Consider the following 14117-nt stretch of genomic DNA (forward strand, 5'->3'; position numbering starts at 1 on the left):
GGTCCGCCCCCGGTAGCTGAGTGGTCAGCCCGACAGTCTGTCTATCCAAAGGGCCCGGGTTCGATTCCCGGCTGGGTCGGAGATTTTCTCCGCTGAGGGACTGGGTGTTGTGTGGTCCTAATCAGCATCATTTCATCCCCATCGACGCGCAAGTCGCCGAAGTGGCGTCAGATCGAAAGACTTGCACCAAGGCGAACGGTCTACCCGACGGGACGCCCTCGCCACACAACACATGGCATGTGAAAAAGGTAACACTAGGCTCCAAAGTAAACAGAGAAATTATAGAGACGACAATTGTAGCTTATCAGCACCACTGTGTAATGAGTAATGAGTTAACAGATATTCAACGCAGTAATTTGGTAGCTGCGCAATGGGAAATGGAGCGGGCGGCAAATAATGGTGTAGACAGTGAAACAATTAGTGAACAGGGAAGCATTTTCGATCGATCGGTCGGCAACAACTCGCCTCAGGAATCCGAAATGACAGGACACAATATAGCAGATATTGTAGATTCAGGTTTTGGGTCGTCACCGTTTTCTCAAATAAGTCAAGACACATTTTCTGCTTGTCAAAATGTGAACGTTGCAGGTGCAAATGCACTGCCGAAAAGCATAGAGGAACAGATTCCAGACACTAATACATTATTATTGCAGTTAATTCAACAAATGGAACAAAATCAGAGACGAACACAGCAAAAGCTTCAAAAGTTAGACACAATGGAACAAAATCTTCAAAAGTTAGACACAATGGAACAAAATCTTCAAAAGTTAGACACAATGGAACAACACCAGAGACAAACACAGCAACAGTTAGACATAATGGAACAAAATCTTCGGGAGTTAGACACCACACTTGAACAGACATGTGAAGATTTAACTACTGAGTTACATACCATTGAATCGAAATGTCAAAAAGTCTGTAATGACATAAAAACACAAATTTGTGAGCATTTTCAACCTGTTTTTTCGCGGCATGAAAATGCATTATAGAATCACGAAGCAGCCATAAAAGAACTGCAAACTATTGTTCATGAAAATCATGAGACCTTGCAAGCTAAAATTGACTCAGTAGCATCTACCGATTCGGTTACGCAACTTGCAAAAACTCAGGAGAACTTGAAGGACACAGTAGATACTCTGAAAATTGGTTCAGAAAGACACCTGGAGGAAATTAGTTCATTATCAGAGAAAGTAGTTGAACTTTCGGATCAGCTAAATAATTTAGATGGTAGACGATAATCTGAATGACACAAAACCAGTTGTCTTCAATGACACAGAAGAGTGCGAACAAATTAGGAAATTCAAACAAACTCAGAATCAAATTAATACGCAACACCAAAGAGAAAAGTACAAGATCAGCTGACACAGGTAATCCAATAATTACGTATTTTAGAGGACACTAGCGCTCCAATAAGGGGAGGGGGACATAGAAATACGGAACAGCCACAAAGTAATAACACAGGGTACTTCGGAATTTATGAAAGAAACTGGCAAGGTACACCGCATTTTGAGATGGAACCACCGAAACGAAATAACAATGAGCGATATCCGACTCGCCGACATGATGATTTTGACTATAAGCTGTTCATTAATACACGTAAATTCAAAACATTTAAGAATTCTGGCAATGACATTCATCCACAAGCATGGCTTCATCAATTCTCTCATTGTGTTTCTCCCAACTGGTCATTGGAGCATAGATTAGAATTTATGTGTGGCTGCTTATAGAATGAACCAGCTGTAAGAATGCGATCGGTCATTCACGATTGTCACAGTGAAGGAGAATTTTATCATGCCTTCCTCTCAGCATATTGGTCTCAAGCTACACAAGACCGAGTAAAACATACCATCATAATGATGAAACATTTCGAACAATCTTAATTTTCCAGTCTTGTCAAATATTTCGAAGATACGTTACATAAGAATCAATATCTTTCAAACCCATACAGCCCCTCAGAACTCATCCACATTTGCTTAATCAAATTGCCTAAATATTTACGACATTTTATTTTCGCAGGACGTTGCAAAGACGATATTGAAGCTTTACAGGGAATGTTACAAGACTTGCAAACTGACACTGACAATCACGGGACGTGAAAACAGGAACACAACAATTACAGGTCACATCCGTCACAATTCTGTGATGAAAGAAATAATAACTCGACACGACAAGGCTATTCTTACAACGCAAATCGTGAACAAAACAGACACCACCCGTATGACAACCGTTGGCAGAGTAGTAATAATTTCAGGGAAAGATCACCTCTCTGCGGTAATGACTATCACAGAGACAATCAGAGAAACAGACAACATGGAAACCAAAATAATTATTATCAAGGGAGACAGAATAATGTCAGACGCAACGGTTCAGCGTGCAGTTACGATTCAGGAAGAAATTCTCCACCACATGACCAACAAGAAAGAAATTATAGAATCTACCGACATGACGACAGACGATATAATCGTAACGACAGACCTGAATTGTATCAGAACTGGCGGGATCCAAACAGGGCGGGACCCTCTCGGCATAGTGAATTTGTATAAGTTAGGTCTCCTAATCCCAATAACGACGCGCTCCAACAAAGAGACAGACAATGAATCGCACCGCAGGCAGCCACGTGCGCCGGCTGGCTCAGAGAAAAATAACATAGACGCTAACCTTGAGAAAAATTTTAGCATTCCTTACCGACGTATACCACATGATAATTGCATTGAATTTGAAAGTCTGCCTACTCGGAAGAGTAAAGGTTTACACCACATTTCACATGTAAAACCGTTTATTGAAAGATAATCTGCTTTTTAACTTAGTCTTTCCCATAAAACTTTTCACTTCACTTAACTAGTATGTGTAATCAGACTTAGAAACTGTTAACATAGAACAATGTTTGAAGTAAGATTTCCAGTCAAGAACTAAATGAACTTATTTAAACAGAAATTACGAATGCATTGTTATAGTGAACAGACGAGACAGTGTTATTTTGTGTACACATTCTTGCTTGTTAGTTGCACGATTATGTAACGATTATAAAGCTCACATACTTAAAACATATACTGGTACTGCTAATGAGATTTTAATGCAACATTTTGGTTTACTTCAAAGGATACTCTTTATTTGAAGTATATTCGGTGAGATTAAAGATGACTTAGCATTTGGTTTCTTTGATAGCTACACGATTATATCATGACACTACTAATATGTGACACAATTTACATTGTTGCTTTTGTGGTGTATCTGTGTTATATCTGCACAGTTTTTCTGTATTATTCTGAAAAGTAAAACATGTTTTAGTAGTAATTATTGTGGTATAGCTACAATGAGACAATCTTTTCCGTAGCACAACAATACGTTACATTATAGTACTTTCTTGATCACGGTAAGGTACGTAATAACTACGATATCTATACGCAAAGCATTTCACTTTATGGACGACGATAATTACGACACTTCCACAGAATTATCTTATAGCAAGACGCACATTTAGCGCTACAGAACACCCATTTGAGTGATTAATTTTGTACTTAAACCATTTATTTTTCAAGATTTTAGAATTACAAAGAAAGTTTTCCGTGATACATTTCATTCCATTGCTGTAATCTGTAACACCTGAGGGTATAATTACATTAATCCTCAGGGGGGAACACGCCTACTTTGTGTACCATGTGTTTGGCAAGTACAAGGAGCCCAAGCTAATATGGTATTTGCTTATACAACTTTACACATCGGTACCATATTTCTCTAACAAAGAATTACATAGCTATCTGATTATTTAACAGAGAAACAAACATTTGTTTTTACTACATCAGTGACAAATGTTTACGTAATTACACAGTTGAATAACTTCACACTTATGAAATTGTATTTTGTATGTACTTTGTGAACTGTTCATATATTTTTCGGAACCATTGTGATACTATGAGAGCTTTGAATGATGTATTTGGTATGGGATCATTATTTTTAAAGTACGTTTGAGGTAGGTGGCATTATTGAAATGAGCAGAGATTTTTTTTAGTTTTTGAAATTATTGTACAAAGTTATGACGTTTTTGAGATTTGGCTGAGGTTTTATGATGTTATTTTTAAGATGACGATCTGTATTATGCTGTTGAGGTATGTTTATGATCAATAAGATAATGCTACCATATATGAGGAATGTGATAATGTTTATATATATATATATATATATATATATATATATATATATATATATATGAATAATGAATAGAAGTTAGGGATTCTGGTTTGTAAAAAAGGAAGAATCGTACTTTAAGGGTTATGACTTGTGGGTCCATGTGTAAATGTATCACAAGACTGCTATTCATGAGATTTCGTTTCTACGCATTTCTACTGTAATTTTTCTATCTGTGAAATTTTTTGATATGAGACTGTCACTGTAGCGGAAACTGCTGTAGTAAATATTTCGGTGGAAAGCTAAGTGACCTTGACGTAATGCATTGTGGGCATCCAGCTGTGCCAGCCGCCTGGAGAAACAGCCATTAGTTGAAGAAAAAAGAGGCCGTTAATCTCGCTATTGACATTCCTTTGTAGAAAGCATTGCAAATACGACACGCTCAATAGTTGGAACATTGTGCTACTTACTGAAATGCTTATGGATTGATGGGAAATATTCTTACATCTGCACACCTGACTATGAAAAGTGTCTTTCTACGAGAGTTGAGAGAATTTCTACTAACTTATGAAATTCCACAACTCCAATTATATTTCTATGCTTTCCTTTACACAGTTGCTTATTTAATTTGATATCTGGTTTCCAGCTGTGTTGCAGAAATGGTCTTATACAATAAAATTAAATGCATTTCTGTGAAAACTTTCTGTCAACAGATCTATTAAATAATAATTTTATGTTCCACATTCTTTGAAAATGGAGCACTTGGAAAGGAAAGAATAATAAGAAGGAACTAATGACAGTAACTGCATACATAATTTTCTTTTCAAGTACTTGGTATTTTAATTTTGTAGAATAAGTTGTGGTGCACCACTTTAATGACATAGACACTAAGATGTGAATAGACGTTTCTCTTATCTGCATTGTTGTCTAGAGTGTACCATTTCTTCTGCTTGAGGTTTGTCATGTTTAGATATATGTTACTGCATTTGATGCTGCTGTTTGCCAGGCATAGTTCTACTTAATTTTACATTGTATTAAGCCAGTTTTACTAGTGATTTATTTTTCTTGTTGCTGCACATTAGCTCATATTAGTTGTAATGTTGCATTTGCTTTTCTAATTTAGACTTACTGCTGGTAGCTTTGCCAATATGCATTTTTTTGTCGTTTCTGTTTGTGTTAATTGTTTTGTGCTGCTGCATTTTCTCGTCCCTTAGTTTACATATCTGAGCTCAGTAGGTTTAAGTTAGCTTAAGAGGGGTTAGACTATATAAAAAACTGACTGTGGAGAATAGGGAAAGAATGCATTGAGAAGTTATATGAAAACGATTTGGGCCAAAATGAGTATTGTGCAATGAGAAATAATTATTTTGAAAGAAATATGAATAGAACACGGAAAGGAGGTATAGATAGGACTTTTTGCGAATAATGATGAATGAAGGGAGATCTCCAAGGAGTAAAGAAGGTTTCGTTTGCAAAATACTGCAGTAAAACAAACCCTGTCATTTCCTTTTGTATTATTTCGCTAAGTTTTTGTGTACCCTTGTGTAATTGTGTTTTTCCTGTCTTTATGTGTTTAGCTAATAGAATTTTTCTAGTACTGAGCTATATTCACGATGATGAATACTGTTTTCCTCAAACATAATTTGCATTAATAATATGTTATTTACTTTGTAAAGATGTTTAGACATTATTAATTCTGTTCTGTTTCAATGCTCATATGGGAAATTAATGTTTAGAAAACTATTCTCATTATTTTATATATTTACTTATGTCATAATTCCTGTGACACTGATGTATATGTTTATTTCTATTCTTTTGTAAAGCCAGTATTACTACAAATGTTATCTGTATTGTTATGTTCTTTAATGATGTACTTTGTACCCTTGTTATTGTATTCTTACATTGTAAATTTATAATTGTATAGACACGAGTTCTTCAAATTAGGTTTCATTTCACTGCACACGTTTTTGTTGGTCATAGCACATGCAGAATATGCGAAAAAAAGGGGAGGGATAGCATTTTCACGTGTGTTGATAATTCAGCAAGGGACTGGATAACAGCATTGCTGGTTCTAAGGACATTTCAAAAAAAAATTTTGTGAGTGCACAAGTGGTGGTTTATGGACTTGCTATATAGTACAAGACTCTTCGATGGTGAATGTGCACCTCCACAATCGCTACAGATGGCTGCTGCCTGTCTCTACAAGGACTGAAGTGGGTAAGCATCTTTGATGTCCCAACAATACCATTATTTCTACAAGGACTGCAGTGGGTCTGCACCTCTGGTGACCCAGCAATACCATAATCTCTACCAGGACTACAGTGGGTCTGCTCTGTGATGACCTACCTAACAATATTCTTCAAAACTTCGACTGACACTGTGGTGGATTTGAGAGTCAGCATTATCTTTCTGTTGGAAGGACAACATACTTCTTCAAGACTGCATGGAAATCCATTACTTCCGTGTGCATTTTATTTTACTGCTCAGACTTTGAGAAAAAAAAACACTACAATTTTACTGTGATGAATGATCAGGACTGTCTTTATGGACTGTGAAAAAATTTTAGTTTTTGACCGACAGTGTATCAATAAGTGTGTGGATTTGATATCTTTGTTATTTTAATTATGATTTTTTTTTCAAATCTGTATTAGCCAGTGCCCAAAACAATTTGTATAATTTTTTGTGGGGAGCATGGGGGCTGTGTAAGTAGGCTGTTTAGGTTTTTTTTATTGGTAACGCCATGTAGCGCTCTGTATGAAAATCACTGGCTGTGCTGTGTGCAGCCTGTGGCTGGTTTGCATTGTTGTTCTTCGCACCGGTACAGTATTTGCCAAATAAAGCTTTCTCACATGCTGTAAGTTTAGTGCGTATCTCACTCAGCGTTCATTAGTCCAGTGAAACTGTCAGAAAAAAGCCTGTACCTTGCAAAAGGTGGGGCAGAAGATTTTATTTTTTCAACTCGTTCATATTGTTGGAAAGGTTACAAAACAAAGTTTTGCCAACAAAATTTCTCTTGGGAAATTTCTGCAGTCAAAAAACTTCGAAAATTTCGGACTTCTTCAGTTTTTTCAAAGTATCTCAGTTTCATTTACTCCTATCGCTTTGACGTCTAGTTTCTTTTTTAAAGAGCACAACATTCTCTATAAATTTGATTTTTACCATTTTTTTCTACTCTCATTATCTAAGGCGCTACAGCGCGTCAAAAAATACCAATTTTTCATTTTTCGACCAAAGTGGCAAATTACCTAATTTTTGAAAACTGTTATTTCAGTTTCTATTTGTGTGGTATAAACATATTACTCATCATGTTATTAATTGGAATTTCCCATCTCACTCTGCTGCAGGGTCAGGACAAACAGCATCATATTCAGTAACTACAAACACATTCACGTCGGATTGCGTGAAGTTTATTTGTGTTACAATATGTAATACGATTGCATGCAGGTGCCGTACATTTTCTACAGTTGATTGACGTTAATGATCAGTTATAAGAAAAAGTATGTAGGAATTCTTCTTTAGCGGACAAAAGCGTATTTATTCTTTGGCGGGCGGAAGGCAATTATCTCTGGTGATTGTTCACAGCGCGCTGACAGCTATTAGCACACAACAATGAGAGTCCTACAGTTTGGAGTCGCTTCCATTCAGTATATGTTGTGGTGCTGAAAATGAGTATGTCTGACATGAATTTGTGTTTCATTTGCGAAAAAACTGCGGTGAGTGGTGGATGCAATGTGAAAAAGAAAGGACTGAACACATTTACCGACTGTAGTGCTAAACGCAGGGAGTCTGCTCACACCCGTTTTTTGAAAACTCTCAGTGAAGTGATGGTGCATGAAGCATGCTACAAGAAGTACATTAATGAGAGAATGATAGCAGCTAGCCTTCGACATCCTCAGGAACTAACAGGAGTGCTACGTCGGTCGCAGGAAAAAGATCAGTTCAAGTTCAAAGAGAAATGCTTCTTATGTGCAAAAGGGAATTCTGATGACTTTTTAACCAAGCAGTTAAGACTGCCATATGCCAAACGAAATTTTGATGGAGGGTACCTTATCCACAAAGTGACTTGGACTCGAAATGTTTGCTTCAAGTCAATAGCCCAAAGCTATGTTTCTTACCTGCAACGTCAATTTGGATCTCAACTTGCTATTGTATTTGATGGGTATCCATGTGAGGGAGACAAATGTAGCACAAAGAGTGCTGAAAGGATTCGTAGGTCCAAAAAACATTCTTCGGTTGACTTTGTGGTTGAATCAGAGAAGGTGAACCAAGTCCCTCAGGACAAGTTCTTATACAATGAATGAAACAAGATGCGTTTGATCACACTTCTTAAAAAGGAATTTCAGGATTGCAACGTTGAAGTGCACCAGGCACAAGAAGATGCTGACGTTAGGATTGTAACATCTGTCATTTCAAGAACCAAAGATTTTGGAAGTGTTGTCATTGTAAGAGAAGATGTTACCTGCTTGTGCTCAAGACCTGTTTGGAGCTAGGCATTGAAAACTTATTTTTCTTAAAGGCAGGAAGAGGAAATGCAGAAGACAAGTGGTTTTCCACTGCATCTTACAAGTTTGACAGTGAATATATTCTGTTCAATCACGCCTTTAGCGGATGTGATACAACATCCGCTTTTTTTGCTCAAGGAAAAATTAAGTGCTGCAATATTGTTGCGAAAAATGAACGCCTAACCTCAGCACTTTGCACATTCAATAAACCACATGCTACCAGTGAAGAAATAATAACAGCTACAGAACAGGTTACTATCGCATTGTATAGTGGAGGCGTTAGCAGTTGCCACGAACTAGACCATTTGCGGTACCAGCTATTCGCCAAGTCTGCCGAAAAAAGCAAACTGAATCTTGCAAGGTTGCCACCTACACTAGATGCTGCACAACATCATTCATTGCGGACTTACCAACAAGTCCAAAGTTGGATGGGAAACTGGAAACAACCTGAGAAATGGGGCTCGAATCACAGAGACCACGGTCCAATACCCGTTATAATGAGCCAAGATCCAGCACCTGAAGCACTTCTTCACATTGTTTCATGCTCATGCAAGCTGAACTGTGGTGGAGCGTGCTCCTGCAGAAAAGCTGGTTTAAAATGTTCTTCAATTTGCAAGAAATGTATTGGTGTCAACTGTGAAAACATGCGAAAATTTTTATATGAAGACAGTGAAGAAGATGTTATGGAGGATGTTGAGGAAAACGCTGACGAAATCAACGAATTTGCTGTGGCTGACTCGCTGTTTAAACAAGTCAATCTGGGATCAACTCTAGGTACAGACCCTGAATCCGTAACTCAAGGTATTTCTGGTGACACTGAGGAACGTGGCCCATCAAAACGTTGGAGGTGATGCTCATATCTGTCTCAAGTGCGCTAATGTGCGATATTACAAGTATTACACACCCAGAACAGTCAACATTTTTTAGTAACTCACAATGCATTTTAATTGTAATAAAGCTACTTATTTTTAATGTCAACTGTTTGGGCTTTTATACACAAGAATAATTACCTACCTAATTAGGTTGCCTATTGCAGCTAATAATAGTTCAGTTTTCTGAGACAATTTATTTTGTGTGCGTGTGTATGTGTATGTGTGTGTGTGTGTGTGTGTGTGTGTGTGTGTGTGTGTGTGTGTGTCTATGTCTCTTAATGATGTATTTTTATATTTATAGTTTTACAAATACCAGGGCTGAGGTGGCCCATAGTGAACTTCAGGTATTGATGTACTCGTAGGAATCACAATAGTTGGGTGCCCAGCAATCCTCATGTTGCATGCAGAGAAATTGAATACTTGAAAGTGAGGTGGTAAATTCCAACATATAACGTGATGTATAATGTATTTATACCACACAAACAGAAACTGAAAAAATAGTGTTCAAAAATAAGGTATCTCGGCACTATGCTCAAAATTTGAAAAATTTGTATTTTTTGAGGCGCTGTAGCGCCTTAGATATTGGGAGTAGACAAAAATGGCAAGAATCAAATTTGCAGAGAATTTTGTGCTTCTTAAAACAGAAAATAGACGTTAAAGCGATAGGAGCAAATGAAACTGAGATATTTTGGAAAAACGGAAAAAAGGCCGACATTTTCCAAATTTTTTGACTGTAGAAAGTTTTCCCAAGCGAAATTTTGTTGGCAAAACTCGGTTTTCTAATTTTTCCAACCATATGAACGAGTTGAAAAAATTGACTCTTCTACCCCTCCTTTTGCAAGGTATTTCTGCAATTTGATTAGACTACATGTGCAAAGAAAGGTGCTGCTTCAGATCATCAACATGTACACTGTGCACACGTAGGGACTTTACAACATCATTGTATGCAGAGTGTATGTTAGGCAACCAACAGTTCAGTCTCTCCAATGCAAGACATAGGGCAGTATGCTGATTGTGTAACTTCATCCCGGGCGGGGTGGTCGAGCAGTTCTAGGGGCTACAGTCTGGAACCGCGCGACCGCTACGGTCGGAGGTTCGAATCCTGCCTTGGGCATGAACGTGTGTGATGTCCTTATGTTAGTTAGGTTTAAGTAGTTCTAAGTTCTAGGGGACTGATAGTAAGTGTAAGTGTCGTGTGGCTAGGGCCTCCCGTCGGGTAGACCATTCGCCTGGTGCAGGTCTTTCGATTTGACGCCACTTCGGCGACCTGCGCGTCGATGGGAATGAAATTGGGACTGATGACCACAGCAGTTAAGTCCCATAGTGCTCAGAGCCATTTGAACCATTTTTATAACTTCATAACTGAGGCATGCCTAGATAAACGTAGCTGTCACCCAATTTCAAACATAATGCACAGTCATCATACACTGTTGTAATAGAATGTGTCACACCAGCAAGGCAAATGTCTGGGGTAGAATAAGTTGGATAATACTCTGTCGTCATCTGCTGACTGATGTAGCGCTCTGCACGAAATATTTCGCCCCAGTCGAACTCTGAAATTGGCACTTTAACACACTTGGATACATTTTCAGTTTCCACTCTTACATGAAAGCCCCAGACATGATGTGCTTTATGCCAAAATTTACACATTTCGTTCCACTAGAAGTTAAATTGTATGTGGAGGTGAGAATCATAGGTACACTCGATGCCTTCTTAACCACAGCATCTGCACTCTATGGTTGCACTGTCATATTGGTGTTCTGCTGGGATAGGTCATATGTTGGTGGCCAGTACTGTCCTCCAACGTGATGCTGTTTAGTTCTACTAGCAGTGTTCAATGTGTCGGGGGATGATCGTGTGTACTCACCACACAAATCACTGAGTGGGATGGACAACAGCAGCTCCTTGTCCTGCTCCAGCAAGTGGGCTAGGTGTGCGACAGGATCCCATGTGGCCACTACTGTTTCAAACTGCAGGAGACTGTTGCCACCAGAGGTCTAGAGGCAGCTACAGGCCTCAACAAGATGGCAGCCGAGGTTGCTACAGGTACAGACATGGCAGAGATTGGCGTGTTGGTGCTCGACCCTGCTACCTTGGATGCGTTGATGGCTCCTGCTGAACAAAGAAAAGGAAGCTTTAGACATGGGCCAATACACGGAAACAATCAATAATAATAATAATAATAATAATACAGTTTCTAAACACAGTAATGAAAAATTGGAAAACCACACTTAATATCCAAACAAATTCAGATAACATCACATCACAGCCAATACAGATTAAGCATGGAATATACCAAGAAGACTCATTAAGTCCTTTCTGGTTCTGTCTTGCTCTGAACCCACTATCCAACATGCTAAATAATACAAATTATGGATACAATATTACTGGAACATACCCACACAAAATCACACATTTGCGATACATGGATGATCTAAAACTACTGGCAGCAACAAATCAACAACTCAACCAATTACTAAAGATAACAGAAGTATTCAGCAATGATATAAATATGGCTTTTGGAACAGACAAATGTAAGAAAAATAGCATAGTCAAGGGCAAACACACTAAACAAGAAGATTACATATTGGATAACCACAGCGACTGCATAGAAGCGATGGAAAAAACAGATGCCTATAAATACCTAGGATACAGACAAAAAATAGGAATAGATAATACAAATATTAAAGAAGAACTAAAAGAAAAATATAAACAAAGACTAACAAAAATACTGAAAACAGAATTGACAGCAAGAAACAAGACAAAAGCTATAAATACTTATGCTATACCAGTATTGACCTACTCATTTGGAGTAGTGAAATGGAGTGACACAGACCTAGAAGCATTCAATACACTTACACGATCACAATGCCACAAATATAGAATACATCACATACATTCAGCAACAGAAAGATTCACATTAAGCAGAAAGGAAGGTGGAAGGGGATTTATAGATATAAAATACCTACATTATGGACAGGTAGACAATTTCAGAAAATTCTTTCTAGAACGAGCAGAAACTAGCAAAATACACAAAGCAATCACTCATATAAATACATCAGCTACACCATTGCAATTTCATAACCACTTCTACAACCCTTTAGATCACATAACATCAACAGATACAAAGAAAGTAAATTGGAAAAAGAAAACACTACACGGCAAGCACCCGTATCATCTAACACAGCCACACATAGATCAAGACGCATCCAACACATGGCTAAGAAACGGCAATATATACAGTGAGACGGAAGGATTCATGATCGCAATACAGGATCAAACAATAAACACCAGATATTACAGCAAGCATATTATTAAAGATCCCAATATCACAACAGATAAATGCAGACTTTGCAAACAACAAATAGAAACAGTAGATCACATCACAAGCGGATGTACAATACTAGCAAATACAGAATACCCCAGAAGACATGACAATGTAGCAAAAATAATACATCAACAACTTGCCATAAAACATAAACTAATAAAACAACACGTTCCCACATACAAGTACACACCACAAAATGTACTGGAGAATGATGAATACAAATTATACTGGAACAGAACCATTATAACAGATAAAACAACACCACATAACAAACCTGACATCATACTCACCAATAAAAAGAAGAAATTAACACAACTAATTGAAATATCCATACCCAACACAACAAATATACAGAAGAAAACAGGAGAAAAAATTGAAAAATACATCCAACTGGCTGAGGAAGTCAAGGACATGTGGCATCAGGATAAAGTCGACATTATCCCAATTATACTATCAACTACAGGAGTCATACCTCACAATATTCACCAGTACATCAATGCAATACAGCTACATCCAAACATATATATACAACTACAAAAATCTGTAATTATTGATACATGTTCAATTACCCGCAAGTTCCTAAATGCAATATAACATATACCATACAGTTACAAGGAAGTCACGCTTGACCGAGGTCCGCATCACATTCCATTTTTAACCAGACTTAAGTCTGAGAAAAAAAAGTCAAAGATAATAATAATAATAATGCTAACCAGAGAAAAAGGTGAGATATGGGTTACTTACTTTTCCTCGTGTTATGCATGGTCGTGTTGGATTGCGAGTGCTGTTGACACTTCATGGTTCTTCTTCTTCTGCTGCTGCTGACTGACTGAGCAAGACTGATGTCCCAAAGCTGATGACCCTCCCCTATACCCTCTCCAATGACGTCACCAGATACTGCCATAGTACTGGCTGAAATCTAACATGTGACAGAATTAAGGGTCTCTTATTGGCTCCTGCCATTTTCTCCCACCAACTCAGGTTACATCATCGTGACAGAACTTTTGGGGCACCCTGTGGGGCAGAATTTCCCTTGTCCCAATACTAGCGCTTTCTAGTGATACATATGAAATTACAAGTTTCTTCTGCCTGCCCATTCAGCTGTTATACACGTTTTATTGCACACAAAATGCGGCATTTATAGGTAATTTTAGCTACCTGCATTGTAGGCTGCAGCTGTGACACATAAAAAGATATAGATTCGGTGCAGGTAAGTTTCCCTTACTTTACATACAAAAATGCCTAGATCATGAATTTAATTCCATTTTCATTTCGAGGTACACTCTGGAT

Source organism: Schistocerca cancellata, chromosome 7, assembly GCF_023864275.1.
Source record: "Schistocerca cancellata isolate TAMUIC-IGC-003103 chromosome 7, iqSchCanc2.1, whole genome shotgun sequence".
In the NCBI taxonomy this organism is placed as follows: Eukaryota; Metazoa; Arthropoda; class Insecta; order Orthoptera; family Acrididae; genus Schistocerca; species Schistocerca cancellata.